The 19,857-nt window shown below is 41.6% G+C and overlaps 1 protein-coding gene and 2 long non-coding RNA genes across 3 annotated transcripts in view; all 3 read left to right on the top strand.

Annotated features, from left to right (window-relative positions):
• Positions 1-19,857, top strand: part of exoc4 (exocyst complex component 4) — a 165,236-nt gene that overhangs the window by 73,540 nt on the left and 71,839 nt on the right. The gene's annotated exons all lie outside the window — the stretch shown is intronic.
• Positions 2,401-3,677, top strand: LOC146649973 (uncharacterized). Its single transcript, XR_014908126.1, has 2 exons — positions 2,401-2,810; positions 3,283-3,677. It is a non-coding gene; the product is annotated as an uncharacterized LOC146649973 (long non-coding RNA).
• On the top strand, positions 10,240-11,524 carry LOC146649972 (uncharacterized). The gene is made up of 2 exons (XR_014908125.1): positions 10,240-10,657; positions 11,130-11,524. It is a non-coding gene; the product is annotated as an uncharacterized LOC146649972 (long non-coding RNA).

Below are 19,857 nucleotides of genomic sequence, written 5' to 3'. Positions count from 1 at the left end.
TCTATAACCTCAGAGAGCCCCAATGATAATATTATTAAGCTATAAAGAGTGATATGAACATATATAGAACTTACCAGAGTGGAAATGTCTGGAGCACACCAACAGATATCTGGAGATGGAAGCGAACTGGATATCAGCTCGTCTCACGGCTCCTATCCAGGCTAGACGCCTTCGTTTTGTAAGGTCTTCCATATAAGCTGTCTCATATTGCTTCCAGGTTGGGAAAAATAAAAAGACAAACCCTTTTTAAGCGTATTCCAGTGCCGGTCGTGCAATCGATAGCAGTGTCCAAGCGTTTTGTTTTTTTCCTTTTCATACTGCGCCCCCCACACTTTGGGAAGGTCTGCTCTAGACTATTATGACCTGGATAACTGAGAACTTTCACAGATATATTTCCTATCTTATGGCTCAATAATACTAGAGTTTAAATTGGAAACCTTCTCGAGACTAGAAAAAATTAGTAGTTGTGTGGTAATTGCATTGAATTATTATTATTTTTTTACATTTACATTTGGTGAGCAATTGCAAGTAATTGTGGTAACCAACTGGTCTCCAGGTGGTTGGGCATGCAACATCCCCAACATCTTGTTGCCAATTGCACAGGCCGCCTTCAAGTAGGGAATGACTAGTGTTCCTATCGACAGAAACCCCTCTAGTTGGCAACGGGCTTTTAGTTTGAAGTTTTTTTCCGTTTATTATGTTAATAGACTTTATTTTAAAATGCCAGTGAGTCAACTACTACCCCATACTATCATCACAGACCCAGCCTTAAATTCTCTGACAGTTTTATTTAAAGAACTAAGGTGATGTATTTTCTTGTCAAGGCTGTTAAAATGAATACAAATTGGGTGATAGTCAAATCAGACTTTAATTTTTTTCTGCCATTCCTTGTGGACTGTTGAAAAATATTTTGCAAAGTTTCATTATGACTGAACAGACGCAATGACGCAGTGCTCTGACGTAGTGTCATTTTCATAGCGGTCCACCAGTATCTCCAACAGCTTACATTGGGGGGTACAAATATAAGTGTTCATCCTAAATTTTCCTGACACCCAAATATCTGTTTCTGACTGATTAGGTCACAGTATTCCTGATTAGCAAGCACATGTACATGTTCCTGCCAGCATTTCCGCAAGTTGTCCCAAATCAGCAAATATGGTGCACGCCAAGGTCTCCACAGGCTTAATGAGCTACATTTAGAAGGAAGTCATTTAACCCCTATCTATGACACACACTCATGCGCGTATTCGCACATGCACAGTTTTGATAGGCATATCTGCTCATCACAACCAAACAAACATGAGCATAGAAGCACATACACACTCTATAACCACCTTGCCTCAACCCTTTATTTCACTAGATAGGAGATGGAGCGAGGCCATTATGCAAATGTCAGGTGTCAAGTGTAAATGAGATTGGAGGGATGGGTAACAGAAGTATTGAATATCACACTGGCTCCCTAGGCAACTACACCAAGGTAATGAGAGCATTCCAGGATGTATGCTGGCAAAAGCCTTCGTTAAGCTGAAAGATAGCACAGCAAAAAAGACGAATCAAGTCCATTGGGTCTAGTTGGTCTAAGAAAACATTGATAACACTACCACCTGTCTGATTCATACTATTAATAGACATTCTACAATGTACATATACACTCATGAAATGCGAATAAGCAAGATGTGGCTCATGTTTTTTTTTTCTATAGTTATTAAAATTCCCTTTATTGCTTGTGAAGATAACAGAAAGCGACCTGTGCTTACCAAGAAAAGCAAACTGCTGCAATTTGTGGATGAACATTCAAACCTCATTTCAGTCTTGAAACTTGTGGTTTATATGGAAATGACTAAAAGGAGTTCACCTGGACAACAAGGGAGAAGTGTTTGCTCAAAAGGCTGGATGTCAAAGAATGCTCTCCTTACAAAACCTGAAGTCTTGATACTTTATAAGCATTACTCTAAAAATAACATGTTGACATCTGAATAAACAAAAGACATCTGGAACGAGGTCCTTTTGATAGACAAGATCAAAGTGGAGCTCTTCAGCCATAATGTGCGTCATCTTTGATGAAACCCAAACACAGCATATCAGTGCAGGCACCTCGTACCATGGTGGTGGAGAGGTGAACGGCTTTTCACATGGGAAGCGGCATGTGCTGACCTGACTGCTAGGTGCAGCAAATGGGCCAACATGAGCTACCTGCTATACTCATCGTATTCACTTCTACTATATGTGCTTGTCAGTCTGCATTTCTATTCGTCATGCAAATGTACATCACACCTTGCTGTGACACATGCAAGTGCTCCCGAGAAGGGACAAATGCTGCGCTTTGCTCAGCATAGCAAGACACTGTTGTCACATGACACAAACCTTGTAAAAGAACGTGTTTGTGAGTTGAGCGTGTAGCCCAGTGGCAAACAGATGGAATTAGAGACTGTTTATTGTAATTATTATTAAAGGTGTTTTATTTTGTTCAGTTAAAAGCACTCATGATTGGAGAGAGACTCTAAAGAAAAAATCCAAATTATTTTGTATGGAATTGCATTATTTGTGTTATTTATTTATTTATTTTGTTTCTCAAAGGTTATTTTTTGACCTGGATACAAATGCAGTCCAACCAATGGGATTGTTTGTCCCGCCTTGTTTTTCATGTTTGGTTGCGCTGCTAAGGCTGCTTAGACCACACGCGCCATAGCAGTACCTGTGGGGGAAAACGTGGTAGCTGTTGAAACAGCGAAGCTGTTGGTGTCTGCTTGATTAGCCGCCAGATTTGGATAGCCGAAGCTAGTTTTATGAATACGAAGTGCTTTGCACTGGTGAGTAACGAAACTGTTATAGCCGCTGATCGGCATCCTGAAATGTTAATGTTGTTCGCTTCAAAAAACAAACGCTAATGGTGACGGTACTATGCAAGTAGCTAGCGAGTGTGCTAAACGCTCACTCCCGTTGTTAAGCGTTAGTTGAGAACTTATTAGCTGTTGTTAGGTTAAGGAAAAAACAGTATGTCTATCTGTTGTATTGAAATGTTTTATTGTGTTACTTTTATTCATCACTGTTGTTACTTGACCGTGAGCAGAGTATATTGAGTTTGCTGCTTTTAATGAGCAGTGTGAATTGCTTTAATGATTGGTGATAGCTACATTGCCATGTAATGAAAACGTTTAGAATTTGATTAGTTGTACAACATTAGAAATTGAAACACATTTTGTTCATGATTTATACTTTAAACAGAAGTGTTAGTTAAGTGTGAACCGTGTTCATTTGAAGTAATTCTGACCTCACTCTTAGGTCAGGTTTTTTGAGTTGGAGAAAGGAGCCGAGACTCCTCGGAGAACATTGGATTACAGACTTTGTGGAAATCTGCAGAAGAGGAATAATTTTCCATTGCAATGGATGGCGAGCCACAGCCCATTTGGAATTGAATCTTGAAGTCTGGTTGCCTGAACTGTGGTAGGACAAAACAGTGCAAACCATACATCGATCGTGGACTGAACTCACACCAATAACTCACCAGATCACCAAACAGGCCTGATCTGGATCCTATTGACACTTTAAAAGACCCGGGTCTAACATTCTTTTCTTTTTTATTTTGGGTATCTGTGCGCGCACACACAATTTTGGTTGTTATTGTAAAGGCAATACAGTGCACAAATTTCAAATACAGTTGAACTATTGCTTCATCATTTGCAGTTGTGTTTTCATTGTGGTTACCCATCCTCTGGGCTCCTGTCGTTCCTGAAATCTTCTGATTTGCCCATTGTTTATATATTTTGTTACATACTGGTTACAGTGTAAAAGTGGCGAGCCAGCCAGGAGCCTTGAATTAATGGGTGACGATAGTGAAGCATATTTTGTGTGATTGAGCTTTTGGTAAGACCGTCTGTCGCACCAAAAGATGGATTTTGTTGAAAAATTAGGTATTAAGGTCCCAAATGCTGTCATAGTGCGTGGGGTAACAGGATCAGAAAAGGATGAAGAGATTTTTGAGTTCTTAAAGCAGTACGGCTCTATTAGTAGGGTCCTCACCATTGATGATCAAGTATCTGAATTCAACAAGGATCAGATAGTGGAGTATAACTCAGGAGTAGCAGTGCAAACATTAGGACCCTTGTTGCCCTATGTCCACCCCTCAGCTGCCAATCCTGATGTAGTATTTTCTGTACATGCTTTGACAGATGTTTATTCCCAGAGAGTTGGGGGGAGTGTCACAGATACTTACCTGAGTGAACTGCGAGGAATAGCCAAGCTAAGTGGGAAAGATTTTGAAGAGGTACTGAGAGAGGTGATGACAAAAATTGAAAAGTCTGTGGGTGTCGCCGAAGAAAGTGTTGCACGCAGTACTGAGGTTGAAATAGAGGAAGTTGATCATACTGACAGGCCCAGCCAGACCCCTGCTACCTTTATTGAATCAGCTGGTATTTCAGTCTGTCCTAAGCTTGGCCACGCTGATGATGAATATCGCACACCGACTTTAAGCTCTGGAACCAAGAGATCCCTGACTCTAAATCCTGGTGAGCTTAACCCACCAGACGTACAGAGAATTGTGGTTGAACACGTTGTAAAGAGTGATGATAAGATGTCACGTACCCATTCCACCTTGAGACTGAGAGCTTTTTCTGGGAAGATTCCCCGGCCATATAATGAAGCTGATTATGATACTTGGCGCTCTCATGTTGATTTAATGATGGAGGACACTTCTGTTTCTGACTTGGAGAAGACTCATAAAATTCTCGAGAGCCTCCTCATTCCTGCTTCAGATGTAGTTCGACATCTTGGACCTGAAGCGCCACCATCTACCTACCTGCAATTATTGGAATCTGCCTTTGGCACAGTTGAGGATGGGGAGGAATTGTTGGTGAGGTTCATGAACACGTTGCAAGATCCTGGAGAAAAACCCTCAGCTTACCTGCATCGCCTGCAGGTGGCATTGAACCGTACTGTACGCAGGGGAGGTGTACAGCCACAAGAGGTCGACAAACACCTCCTGAAACAATTTTACAGGGGTTGTTGGAATCATGACTTGCTTGCTGTCTTGCAGCTAGAACTTAAGGATCGACAACCCCCATCACTCGCTGAGCTTTTGTTGCTGCTGCGTACTGCAGAAAATAGGCAAGAAACAAAAACTAGTAGAATGAAACGGCACCTTGGTACTACCAAACCTAAGGTTGTCTCCCATAGACAGAGTGTTCAGGAAACAAGCGAAACACAAGCTGAATCTGAATCAAGTGACCTAAGTAAGTTAAAGAAGCAAGTTGCTGACTTGAAGAGTCAATTGACAGCACTCATGAAACAAAGAAAACCCACTGCTTCTAAGAAAGAACACATGCAGAAAGATGAAACTAAAAAACCTGACCATGCAAAGACTGAACCAGGGCCCCCTCCACACAGCGCTTTAACTGTAAAGCCAAAACCGTGGTACTGTTTCCGTTGTGGGGAGGATGGTCATATTGTGGCCACCTGTGAGTCAGATCCAAATCCTGCCCTGGTAGCTGCTAAAAGAAAGGAACTGAGAATCCGTCAGCAGTTATGGGAAAGCCAACACCGAAACACACCTTCGTTAAACTGAATTCAGTCCCTGTCGTGGGACAGATGGGGACTGCAACAGGTCAAACACGTCCCGCTGATAAGAAGCCTAAAGTGACCACTAAGAAGGGTGCCATGTTAACATTGAATGCTGAGCGTGGTAATTTCAAATTACCCAAAGGTTTAATAGGGGCGAAAACTACAGCACAGGTTCAAATAGAGGGCAATTGTGTTAGCTGCTTAATGGATACAGGCTCTCAAGTCACCACTGTTCCCCAGTCGTTTTACAATCAGAACCTGTCACAACATGAGATCCGGCCTCTCTTTGAGCTTTTGGAGGTTGAAGGAGCCAATGGCCAATCTGTGCCTTATCTAGGCTACATTGAGATTAATGTTGTATTCCCCAAAGAGTTTTTAGGTGCTGAGGTTGAAGTCCCCACACTAGCATTGGTGGTTCCAGATGTTCGTACAGTCCCCCAGCCACTAGTTTTGATAGGTACTAACACACTAGATCTACTTTACGAACTCCATCGTGATACCTGTCCTGAAGAGTATGAACCATCACAATATGGTTACAAAGCAGTGCTAAAGATTTTGGGGCTGCGACACAGGCAGTGCAAGGATAACCGCCTTGGTCTGGTCACCTCGCTCGGAAAAGACCCCCAGCTAGTTCCAGCAGGACAAACCGTAGTGTTAGAGGGGTTCATTGATGTAAACAGTCATACCACTGAGAAATCTGTCCTCTTAGAACATCCCTCCTTGTCAGCACTGCCAGGTGGGGTGTTAGTTAAACCTTGCCTCATTGACTTGCCCCAGAAAGCGCCATATAAAGTGCCAGTCGTAATGACTAATGAGCTGGATCATGATGTTGTTATTCCCCAGAAGTGTGTGATTGGGGAAATCAGTGCATTTCATCGTGTTCTCTCACATGAGCATTGTGTGGTGACACCAGATTCTAGCACCAAGCAGAAGCTAGGCCTCAACTTCAACTTCGAGGACTCACCCATAAGTGCTGAGTGGAGAGAGAGAGTAACACAAAAACTTGCCAATATGCCGGAGGTCTTCGCGCAAAATGACATTGACTTTGGGAGAACTAATCAGGTAAAACACCAAATCAAGCTATCTGATGAGACTCCATTTAAGCACAGGGCACGCCCCATACACCCAAATGATCTGGAAGCTGTCCGAAAGCACTTGCTAGAACTTCAACAGGCAGGTGTGATCAGGGAGTCCACATCACCCTTCTCTTCTCCCATAGTGGTGGTGAGGAAGAAGAATGGGGATGTGCGTCTCTGTGTTGATTACAGGAAGCTCAATCTGCAAACAGTGAAGGATGCTTATGCACTCCCAAACTTGGAGGAGACTTTCTCCACGCTGACTGGTTCCCAGTGGTTTTCTGTCCTCGACTTAAAATCTGGTTACTACCAGATTGAGGTTGAAGAGGCTGACAAACCGAAGACAGCTTTCGTTTGTCCCATTGGATTTTGGGAGTTTAACCGTATGCCGCAGGGCATTACGAACGCTCCAAGCACATTTCAGCGTCTCATGGAGAAATGCATGGGGGATATGAACCTGAAGGAGGTTCTTGTCTTCCTTGATGACATCATTGTTTTCTCTAAAACGCTGGAAGAACATGAGACCCGACTGATCAAAGTTCTCAACCGTCTGAAAGAGTACGGGTTGAAATTATCCCCTGAGAAATGTAAATTTTTTCAGACATCAGTGAGGTACTTGGGACATGTTGTGTCTCGTAATGGGGTGGAGACTGACCCTGAAAAAGTGAAGGCTCTGCAAACTTGGCCAGTGCCTACTGATCTGAAAGAACTGAGGTCTTTTCTTGGTTTTGCAGGGTATTACAGACGCTTCATTAAAAGCTATTCTAACCTAGTGAAGCCCCTCACCAATCTGACCTCAGGTTACCCACCCCTTCGCAAAGGTACCAAGCCCAAAGCTAACACTCCTCAGTATCATGATCCGAAAAAACCCTTGGGTGAGCGATGGACTCCAGAGTGTGAACAAGCTTTCCGAGCGATCATTGAAAAGCTAACTACTGCTCCGATCTTGGGTTTTGCTGACCCCAAGTTGCCCTACACTCTCCATACGGATGCCAGCACTATGGGGTTGGGTGCTGCTTTGTATCAGGAGCAGGAGGGGCAGATGAGAGTAATAGCATATGCTAGCCGAGGTTTGTCCAAGAGTGAGTCTCGCTACCCTGCCCACAAACTAGAGTTTTTAGCTCTAAAGTGGGCAGTTACAGAAAGATTTTCTGATTACCTCTATGGTAGCCAATTCATGGTTGTAACTGACAGCAATCCCTTAACATATGTTCTGTCTACAGCCAAGTTGGATGCAATGAGCTATCGTTGGCTAGCAGCACTCTCCACGTTTAACTTCCAGCTTCAGTACAGAGCTGGAAAGTTAAATTCTGATGCAGACGGTCTTTCAAGACGACCACATGGAGAACTGCTCAATGACACCGTTTCACAAAAAGAGCAGGAACGTATACAGCGGTTCACTGAAACACATCTGTCTGGTCAAGGAGTCACTCTTGGCCCAGACGTGGTCCCAGCTATCTGTGAGAGGCACCTCATTGGCTGTAGCCCAAGTGAAAACAAAGAGATGGATTGTGCTTTCACCCTGGTAGACTCTTTGGCCATGTCTGTATCTGCTATACCAGATGAGTTTGTGAATGAAGATCAGTGTGGTGGGTTACCAGTTATTCCCCATATGCCAGTAGAGCAGCTAAGGGCAGAACAACGAGCTGACCCGTGTTTGAGGGAAATTATAGCTCAACTCGAGACTGGGGACAAGGTTCCACCCACCGTTAGAAAGCAACTGCCCGATATTCCCTTACTAATCAGGGAATTCAGTCGCCTTGAGCTACACAATCAAATACTGTACCGAACACGACAAGATGGAGGTTGTGTAACCTGGCAACTTGTTCTTCCAGAGCAGTTTCGAGACACAGTCCTCCATAGCCTCCATGATGATATGGGCCACTTAGGGATTGAACGCACTCTCGACCTGGTGAGAACAAGGTTTTACTGGCCAAGGATGGCTGCAGATGTTGAGAAAAAGGTTAAAACCTGTGATCGCTGTGTTCTGAGAAAATCCCTTCCTGAAAAAGCTGCTCCTTTGGTCACCATAAAGTCCACCAGACCTCTTGAGCTTGTTTGTATGGACTTTTTGTCCATTGAGCCTGATAGGAGCAATATTAAGGACGTCCTCGTACTTACAGACCACTTTACTAAGTATGCCATTGCCGTCCCAACTCCCAATCAGAAAGCTCAAACAGTTGCCAAGTGCCTGTGGGATAATTTCATTGTCCATTACGGCATTCCTGAACGTTTGCATAGTGACCAAGGGCCTGACTTTGAGTCACACATCATCAAAGAACTATGCAACATCCTGGGTGTTCACAAGATTCGTACTACGCCCTACCATCCTAGGGGAAACCCTGTAGAGCGTTTTAATAGGACGCTGTTGAGCATGCTTGGCACATTGGAAAACAAGGACAAATCACAGTGGCATAGCTTTGTGAAACCATTGGTTCATGCGTACAATTGTACAAAGAACGACGTTACAGGGTACTCACCTTATGAATTAATGTATGGCCGTAAACCCAGATTGCCCATTGACCTGGCTTTTGGTCTTCCCCTCAGAGACGACGGCTACAAGTCACATTCGCAATATGTGCAAAGTTTGAAGTCACGTCTGGAAGAGAGTTACAGGATCGCGGCACAAAACGCAGCAAAAATTGCTGACAAGAATAAGACCAGATTTGACTTGCGTGTAACCGCTTCTAAATTGGAAGAAGGAGACAGAGTTTTAGTGCGTGCTGTACGCCTAAGAGGGAAACATAAGCTTGCTGATAAGTGGGAGTCAGATGTTTATGTGGTGGTAAAGCAGGCGGGAGATCTCCCAGTTTACACAATAAAACCTGAGAACAGAGACGCTCCTTGGCGAACTGTCCATCGAGATCTCCTACTCCCTTGTGGTTTTGTCACACCCACTAAGGAGAAGCCTGTTATGACAAACTCCACACGCAAGCCTGTAACACGGCAATCAGCTAAACAGTATGATGAGACTGAACCTTCTGAGACAGAGGAGGATACCGTTTGGTTTCGTGAGAGGCGTCCCAGAGAAACCATTCGATTCACCACATTGTACGAGATTCCAAAATCATCCCCTGACACCGATGATGGTGAGGCAGCACAGATAAATTTAACTGAAGACTGCTTAGCTGTTAATGATACGGTAGTCAGAGAAGACTTGTCTCATGGAAATGCAGAAATCATTTTGGAGGATACTGCCTTGGATGCCGTGAGTGAAAAACGCTCAGCTGCTGATGTACCTGGAAGTGGAAATGACTTAGCAGACACATCCACCTTTCAGGGAGATGTTCTTCTAAGCAGAGAAGACTCTGACAGTGAGCCTGAGGCCTTTAACAAAGAAGATTCACAACAGAGCGTGGAAGGTGATAAAACGGACACTCTTCGACGTTCAGTGAGGAATAGAGGTCCGCCAGAAAGACTGCAGTACACCCAGTTGGGTAATCCACTGATATCTATTGTGCAATCCTTATTCCAAGGCTTGAGCTTAGCTTTTACTGATGCTTTGCAAGAGAGTAAGGAGGTTGGAACTTACCAGGAGCCACTCTCTCAAGTGGTGAGGTCACAGCCATCTCCCATGCAAAGGGACTTGCATGAATTTAGGAGGGGAGAGTGTAGCCCAGTGGCAAACAGATGGAATTAGAGACTGTTTATTGTAATTATTATTAAAGGTGTTTTATTTTGTTCAGTTAAAAGCACTCATGATTGGAGAGAGACTCTAAAGAAAAAATCCAAATTATTTTGTATGGAATTGCATTATTTGTGTTATTCATTTATTTATTTTGTTTCTCAAAGGTTATTTTTTGACCTGGATACAAATGCAGTCCAACCAATGGGATTGTTTGTCCCGCCTTGTTTTTCATGTTTGGTTGCGCTGCTAAGGCTGCTTAGACCACACGCGCCATAGCAGTACCTGTGGGGGAAAACGTGGTAGCTGTTGAAACAGCGAAGCTGTTGGTGTCTGCTTGATTAGCCGCCAGATTTGGATAGCCGAAGCTAGTTTTATGAATACGAAGTGCTTTGCACTGGTGAGTAACGAAACTGTTATAGCCGCTGATCGGCATCCTGAAATGTTAATGTTGTTCGCTTCAAAAAACAAACGCTAATGGTGACGGTACTATGCAAGTAGCTAGCGAGTGTGCTAAACGCTCACTCCCGTTGTTAAGCGTTAGTTGAGAACTTATTAGCTGTTGTTAGGTTAAGGAAAAAACAGTATGTCTATCTGTTGTATTGAAATGTTTTATTGTGTTACTTTTATTCATCACTGTTGTTACTTGACCGTGAGCAGAGTATATTGAGTTTGCTGCTTTTAATGAGCAGTGTGAATTGCTTTAATGATTGGTGATAGCTACATTGCCATGTAATGAAAACGTTTAGAATTTGATTAGTTGTACAACATTAGAAATTGAAACACATTTTGTTCATGATTTATACTTTAAACAGAAGTGTTAGTTAAGTGTGAACCGTGTTCATTTGAAGTAATTCTGACCTCACTCTTAGGTCAGGTTTTTTGAGTTGGAGAAAGGAGCCGAGACTCCTCGGAGAACATTGGATTACAGACTTTGTGGAAATCTGCAGAAGAGGAATAATTTTCCATTGCAATGGATGGCGAGCCACAGCCCATTTGGAATTGAATCTTGAAGTCTGGTTGCCTGAACTGTGGTAGGACAAAACAGTGCAAACCATACATCGATCGTGGACTGAACTCACACCAATAACTCACCAGATCACCAAACAGGCCTGATCTGGATCCTATTGACACTTTAAAAGACCCGGGTCTAACATTCTTTTCTTTTTTATTTTGGGTATCTGTGCGCGCACACACAATTTTGGTTGTTATTGTAAAGGCAATACAGTGCACAAATTTCAAATACAGTTGAACTATTGCTTCATCATTTGCAGTTGTGTTTTCATTGTGGTTACCCATCCTCTGGGCTCCTGTCGTTCCTGAAATCTTCTGATTTGCCCATTGTTTATATATTTTGTTACATACTGGTTACAAGCGGCTTGTTTTGTGCCTTGAGGTCATTGAGTCAAATGTGAGGCCGTCTGTCTGACAGCTTAAGCTTGGCCCAAATTGGGTCATGAAGCAGGACAACGATCCCAAGCACAGCAACAAACCTACGATGGAATGGCTGAAAAAGAAAAGAGTCAAGGTGCTGCAAGTGCAGTCCAGTGAAGGTCCAGACTGCAACTTGATTAAAATGCTGTGGTAGGGCCTTAAGAAAGCTGTATCTGGAAGTTTCAGTGAACTGAAGCAATGTTGTGAAAAAATAGAGTCGGCCTTCACAACCATGTCAGAGAAATATTTGTTATACCGATATACAGTATTTAGTGTGATATCTAAAATATAGATAGTAACTGCAGGTTTTTTGGCCCAAAGCAGTTTGCAGCTGACCTTGAATAAACCTGACTTTTATTTCCTACAAACTGCAACAGCTTTCCCAACAGCTTTACTGCAGAATCCAGTTCATTTGATGGAAATGAGATGACAACATACATGTGAAGTGACACTGACAGTCTTGTTGAGGAGTTACATTACAGGCACTACACAGGATGCTTACATACCTCTGTGGTGTGCATGGAAGCAGCAAATGCATATGATTTTTTTAGCAGATTGCAGTGTCAGTGTTTCATAACAGCAAATAATTGGGATGAGTCAGTGTCTGCATTTTGTTAAAGTGCTGATAACTGGTGAAAACAGGGACCAGTTAGATGTAACACAGTTTATGATCCTCAGTAGCTTTGTGCAGCTGCGATTTTCTCATGCTTTATAAAACCAAAGATAAATTGCATAGCAATTAAGTACAGTGGTAACATGCTGTTTCTGATGTGTCAGCCTTTAAGGATCACGTAGTCCACTTTCCAAAATAAGCACAACAAGGCTTAGTTCAGTTAAGGCTCTAGTTTAGTGTAATCACTGCATTGGTTATAACCATGTTGGCATCTTTGAATGTTGTTTCTTTCTGCTCCATCTTCTTGGCAGTGCCATAAATAAATGATGTAACTACAAATGTCTAATTTCTACTCTTGTGGAAAACAGAACTATAAGTGGACAAAGGACTGGAGTGAAACCAAGTATAGAAAAAAAGACTGAGGCCAGTGTTTGTGCTTCCCATCTGGATAATTTTTATTTATATTTCATCATTTTTAATGCTCCTTTCTCTTTGTAGCTAATTTTTCTGTGGTTGTTTCCCTTCTTGTTTAAGCCAACCTTTTAAGATATTCGGTATTAACCAATGTATGAGATGTAGTGCATAAATAATCTTGTATTGGCATCTATATCAACCTAAACCCAAACTAACTCCATGCAGTATTTTTGATATCAGCAATGTGGAGCTGCTTAAATAGCCCTACAGCTATTCTTTACCCAGGGTTGCTTGAGTCTTTGAATTCATTAGCTCAATGTGACCATTCAAGTTAACTTTAAAGTAACTCCACAGCTTATAAACTGTATTCCTACCATATTAGTCTTTGACTGTAGGGCTCTAAGGACCCTACAGTTGTACATCTTTTTTCTGTCATAAAGTGGTGGAATGAGGTCTCCCTGAAGTCAGAAGCAGAGTCTCTGGTCAACCTCTGCCTCAGGCTAAAAACCCACCTTTTCCCTCTGCATCCTAATATTTTAGGGTTATCCTACATTTTTTTTACTTCTATTTGTTAGGGCATATGCTTCATGGATGCATTATATTTAATAATTTAGATCAGCTGTAGTTAGTTGCCATCCTAGTTCATTTATAACTCTGATCTGCTGTGAAATGTACCCACCAAGATGTCACTGTTTCCTTCTTTTTTTCCACCTCTGCTCTTTCCTTCACCTCTTCTTTTGGGGGGTCATCCTGATATTTTATAGAATGATTCTCTATTACCAATATGGCCATGTGCATAAATACTCACAACTCATACATATTACCCACACACCTGTCATTTTTTCAGAGTGAAACACACAAAGTTAAAGGTCAGTTCTAGCTCAAGGTTGAGGTTGTGTCTATCCCATGAGAGCCCTTTCAAGTAGACACACACTAACACACAGGCCAAGACATAACATTACAAAGAGAAGGCTTGAAAAGGCTATGAAAGGATCAATGAATAATTTAACCTGTAACATCATATTTTTCCTAGCAGTAATATATACACAAACCAGCTGCATGTGTGTGTGATGTGTGTGTCTGTCACTTTTCTTTCAGTGTGGTGAATGTGAATGCCCTGTACGCTGAGAGGTGGCTATTTTGGCGGTGTAATGTGATGTGTGGGAGTATTATCAGAGCTGTACGTATGACAGACACACAGCCCTAGAGCTGACTTCCTGGAATTGCATTTTGTTGGCCCTCTCCAATATGAGACCTGTCACCTCACTCCCTCCAGGCCATGCAAACCGTGATTGAGGCATTTCTGTGAGGTGTCACTATCAAGGGCTTATGAAGGTTTTTGTGTTTCTGTGTATCGGCTTGCATGTGATGGGTAATAGGCTGGTTTCAAGACTATATTTCTTTTCAACATTTTCAGTCATTTTGTCCTCTTACCCTTTCTTTTCTTTTTTCTTACCTCTCACCATCCCACTGATCTTCACCTCTGGTGCCTCCTTCTTCCCTCTCCCTTCCCCCTGTCAACACTGTCATAGCATGGGAAGCCCTGAGTGTATTACAGACCTCTCACCACTAGTTCTCTTTATGGTACTTTCTCTTTTTAAATTCAATCAGGCTTCTATAGAGCCACCAGAACCATTTCAATTTACTACGTGGATGCAACAGGATGGAAAGTCCTACGCTAACATAAAGGTCTAAATGGAATTGAAGTCTAAAAGAGAGAGAGGGAGACGAGATATGGAGGAAAGGTGTGGCAAGGGGGAAGTATTGAAACAGTGCCACAGAGATATAACCGCAATAGAGTGGTAAAAATAGAGAGAGGTGGGGGAATTAGGGTAGAGCGGGTAAGAGAGAGATGAGTGAATGGGAAGAGTCTGAAGTGTTACAGGGGATATGAGGCCAGAAATGACAGTAGGGGGGAGAAAAAGGAGTGAAATGAAAAGTGGGAGATAAGATAAGGGCATACAGTAAGGAGAAGAGGTGATAAATATTGAGTGTTTTTTTATCATAAGAAAATATGATGTGAAGTGGCTCACCAAGCAACAGTTTTTTTGAAGGACTGCATCACTCTAAGCATCTGTGATACTGCGAAGTGCTAGTGTACTGTGTTAGCTGGGCAGTAGAAGGAAATACATGATAAAGTGACGTACTGAAATGGGAATGTAAGATGAAGACAGTTTTTTATTTGTAAGTCAACTAAATTGTCTTTCTTAACCCGTGGCAATTGTATCTTTGAAAAAAATATTGAAGCCATTGCCATCTCCTCAAAGCAATCCTTTTGACCTCAACTTGCCTACTCTCTTCAGGGCATCTTTCATTCACTCTCCTCTTTGGGCCAAAATAGACTCCTCATGTCAATCCTTGCTTGCTAGCCCTTTGTGTGTTGTGTGGAGGTTAAGTGTTTTTCTTAGTACTTTTTCAGGTCGAATTGAAAAGTGCCTTCGCACTTTGCTCTCGCAGGGATAGTTGCCATTTCAGTCTTGCTGAGTCATTCACTGAACCATGAGTGTCCTTCATTGGCTCAGATGTATATACCTCGCCATCACTTCTGATTAGAAAAGATTATGATGTGCGAGTGTATAGGCGTGCCAGCGTTTGCGAAGGTCAGAGAAGATGGGCATAACGCTCATTCAGTCCACTTTATTCTTTGCTTTCTGACCACTTAACAACTTAAAAAGCAAGAGCTAAAGCTTGGTATGCTATGACTTTCACCAAAGGCAGAACGTATGAATTAGGATATGACTGGCTCAGATAAGTCTCCCTCCATCTGTCTTCACATGTGCTCCGTACTAACATATAGTATGCATTTTCCTGTTTGCTAGTTTTCTGCTAAGACTGTTCAAACAGTGTGAATACCATCTTTAATTGGGTCCAACACTCTTTACAGTTTAACCTGAAGTCTTTCAGTTTTTGCCAAGCAGCAGACTCCAGGGCTGGAAAATGAAACCAGCTTGTAAGTGCCAAAAGCTGTGGTTCCTTGAATAGCCACCTAAGGCTGGCTGCTAAAGCGAGTCAATCCCCACAAACTGCTGTGGCATATCGCCCAGCTTCACAACAGAACTAAACAAAGTTTACATCCCTGTGTAAAAACCAGTTTGGTCTCAATAGGTAATTTCTGCCTTTACACGAGCTGCACGTTATTTTTAAAAAAAAATTCATTTATTTTATAATTTAAAAAAGAATTCTCAGCTTGCATAATTATTGCCCACTTTAAATGACAGGTTAAAGTCACAGGTGGTTTTTAATTGGTAGAATTATTTGACAAAATAGTCTGGTAGCTCATAATTTAGCACTCCACCCTCTCGTCTAAATATGGTGATTTCTCCAAAAACCAATATAACGATAGCCATAAAGTGAATGCCTGTCTATATTTTTTGTTATACTCAATTATCGGTGTCTGCATTATACTCTGTCAGCTTTGTTTTTTTACTTCCTAGCTTACTTTAATAAAACAGTCCCCTTCCCCCTGTGGGAGTCCATTTAGAGCTCTGCTTGTTAATCAGTCTTGTTTTTATAAGAGGGAGGTGAACTCTTAAAATACTTAAGCACTGAGCAGGGTACAATCAAAGCAGATACAGTGTTTATCTGCACCTGCCTATCTGTCTAGAGAATAGTGTGTGTTTATGTGTGTCTGAAATTGCAATTGGTATTTGTTCTTAAGAAAATAGCCATTTGATGGGGCCATACACGAACACGCCTCTGTGCCATCACCTGCCTCGCTGTCTCTATTCATCGGCATTGTACACTGGGGGTTAAAAAGGCATAATTTGGGCCTAGGAGCCTCCTATTGTGACATTCAGAGATATTTACCTCTCAGTGGTCTTAATTGCTCAATGAAGCATGCGAGACAGCTGAACTTCCCCTTGCTTCCCACAGCCCTCCTCCATTCACGGGATTGCAGATAAAGGGAAAAAAGCAACAGTTAGCTTCCATTAAATGTAAATGGGAGATATGTTTTGTGTTCCACTGGTAGCTTTGGAAAATCAGACTGCAATACAAAGCCTTTATGCATGGATGGTGTTTCAGCTCTTTTATGATTACTAGTGGTTGGGGACATTTATATTGTTAAACTTGCACTAAAGACTCCAAAGACTCTAAATCTGTCCATCACTAAACAGACAGCAGAGACAGCCATTTCTATTAAAAGCATGTACATGACAACCTTTAGCAAAAAAAAAAAACAAACCAAAAAAAAAAAAATAACCCAAACTTGTCAAACTTGTCAAAACCCTGTAGTGAATAGTAACAAAACACCAGTGGACAGGTTTGAGCCCTTGCTAGAAAGGCACTTACTTAATTCTAAATTTAAAATTAAAGAAAAATAGATGTGGCTGTTAAGTAGACCTTAATTACATTAAAATGCTATTACCGTCAGCTAAACGGTAATTTACCATAACAATAGTACATTTTTTCTCTTATTATAGAGGTGACTGCATAATTAACTCTAATTACCTCACGTTACTCATAAACCCAAATTCACTCATGCCCTACATGAAGAAGCATCTTGTGGCATACATCTATATTTAGAGAGCATGCTGTAGCAAAACGGTAGAAGAGGCCTGTAGCAGCAGTAAGGTGGTGATTTGTCTTTGAGGCTCTGTGGTGTTTTCTGTTTGGCACCGTCAGCTAAACAGGGCCATCTCATTTCCTGTTGTCTGCAGGAAGCAGCTGTCTGCTACTGCTACAGCCGCTGCTGCTACTCAGAGCCCCTGGTCATCAATCTCCTTGTTTTAATTGGTCTGCACCACACTGTGACAACACACACACACATACACACAAGTGTCTGCATACATTTACGAAGTACATGCAGAGACATAAAGGTGAATGGAGGTAGTATGTGAGAGCGCACAACCATGTATAGACAGAATGAACATCTGTTGCAAATATATGGACACACACCTGCTTGCTGTTCTGCCAAACACAGATAACCACAAAATCAACATCACTGTGTTTCTCCTACATTTGCCATTATTTATGTCCTTTATAGCCCTCCATGTTTACCTTATACAACTGTATCCGTGCAGTACAGGTGAGTGTACAGAATACAGGAATAGTCTCTTTAAAATTAGTGTTGTTGGCCTTCCTTTCTATTTTGAGGTTTTTTTTCCCCTTCTTCATCTCATTGGCTGCTTTGTAGACTGCATGAAAACACTCACAGAAACAGTGGATGCTACCACAATCCACTTAAATAACCTTCATTAGGTTGTGTTGACCATGTCTACATGCCTAAATGAAATTTTTTTTACTAAATGTGATTATTAAGCACTATAACTAGTTAGCTTTGCCCATTCTTTTGTAATTGGTGGAAGCCAAAATTGGAGTTCAAAGATATACATGCAAAGACTGGCATTGGCTTAATCACTAAGCCACAGTTGGAGTATGTTTGTCGGTAGTTTTTAACCCCACATTTTGAAACCAATCAAACATTTAAATATATATTTAGTCTTTTATTCAAATTATACCGCATAAGTGGAGGCAAAGGATGCAAATGTTTCCCTAAGGTGTCAAAGAGCAGCTGATTGGTTATTTTTGATTCTGAGCCAAATCATTAACTTATTCCTCTTGAATCTATGTCACAAGCTTTATTATTCTCTTTATGTATACCTACCTTTAGTTAAAACAAAAAAAGAGGAAACTATCCTGTTAACCTACAAGAGCTGTGGTTACCTGACAGAACGTTTTACTTAGTGGAAGTTTGTTGCCAAGGTTACTAATTAAGGAGGTTTGGTGTGAAAAAAATTTTTTTCATTCAAATTATGACGCTAATCTCTTTTTTTGTTCTTCTTTTTTTATTGGGGTCAAGCACCAAATAATGGGAAGCAACTATAATAGATGCATCAGAGTGGCAGTCCTTTTTCTCTCATCCATTGTGGTGTACATGCAGCTTGTGCAGCATAGGGCTACAAAAGGATTGACTTCTCTTGTCATTTTTTACAAATCTCACTCTTCCTAGTTAAGGTTCTGATAATAAAGCCCATTTATACCTGCTTCTCTGAGCATGTGGTCACACTTGCTCACCTAATTTCCATAATACATTTGCATCCCCCCCGTTGTTGTTTTTTTTTTTTTTAAATCTCTTTTCTTCTCTTACAAAAACACCTGCTCTTGCACGCACACACACAGGCCACTGCACATACTGCGAACACATACATCGAAAACACACCGAAAGCCTTCAGCGTATGCGATGCAGCAACGGGGGCAAGAACAGGGTGTAAACAGCAGGGAGTCTGGAAGAGGCGTGGGCGGTGTGTGGGAAGACCATATGCATTTCACCAGGGACTGATGAAAACACATGCTCACACACTTAATCACACACAGTATTGTCACATTAAGAAAAAGATAAATAAAAAAAACAAAACAAAATAAACAAAAACTATTTATCAGTCACTTTCTTTTGCTTTCCTCTGTATTCCAGTCTCACATACCCAGCCATGCAGAAAATCTTGTGTGGGTTAAAATCGGTACATAACAAATGGCAACTTAGTTCTTATTCTAAATCTGTTTATTATAAAGAAAGCATCTACCTTTTAATTTTAGTCTTTAAGCCTGAGCTCCTAGATGAAGCTGACACAGTGCCATCCTGTGGTGAATGTGGCATTTGCTTGCTTGGAACATTGTTCATCCAAAGTTGTCTATAATATCAAGTATTCTTTGACTCAGTGCTGCTGTTATGTGCTTTGAAAGCTCTTGAGTAGATCTTTATATCCTCAGGTGCAGCTTCATCAATGTAAAACCATTGTAGAAATAATTAAGTAGTGTGTACTGGAGTGTGTAATATCCAAGAGAATCAATGTAGAACATGCAGTTGGATAACAATTAAAAGATGGAAATTAGTTGGAACGGACACTAATATTACTTGTGAGATAAAGCCAATAAAGTGTTACCTATCTATTGAAATCCTTTTATGAGTTTTGAAATCCCCCTTAAGTGGCTCGTACCGTTGTAAGAAAGATTAAAATAGTGATTTCAAGTGTCCCAGAGATGTCTGTGCGTGTGTGTGTGTAAGTGCGACACACTTTATAAGTATGCCATGGATGCAGTTATGCACAGACACAAACTCCTGCTCTCACTTATCCTGCTGCTCTCTTATTTGGCAGAGGTGCTGTTTGTCCTGTCCTTGATGTGTGACAGGTCTTTACAGA

Source organism: Rhamphochromis longiceps, linkage group LG17 (genome assembly GCF_057381845.1).
Source record: "Rhamphochromis longiceps isolate RC_006_pf linkage group LG17, R_longiceps_female_GT1.1, whole genome shotgun sequence".
Classification (NCBI taxonomy): domain Eukaryota; kingdom Metazoa; phylum Chordata; class Actinopteri; order Cichliformes; family Cichlidae; genus Rhamphochromis; species Rhamphochromis longiceps.
The sequence above is the reverse complement of the archived record's forward strand: the minus strand, read 5'-3'. Positions and strand labels throughout refer to the sequence as shown.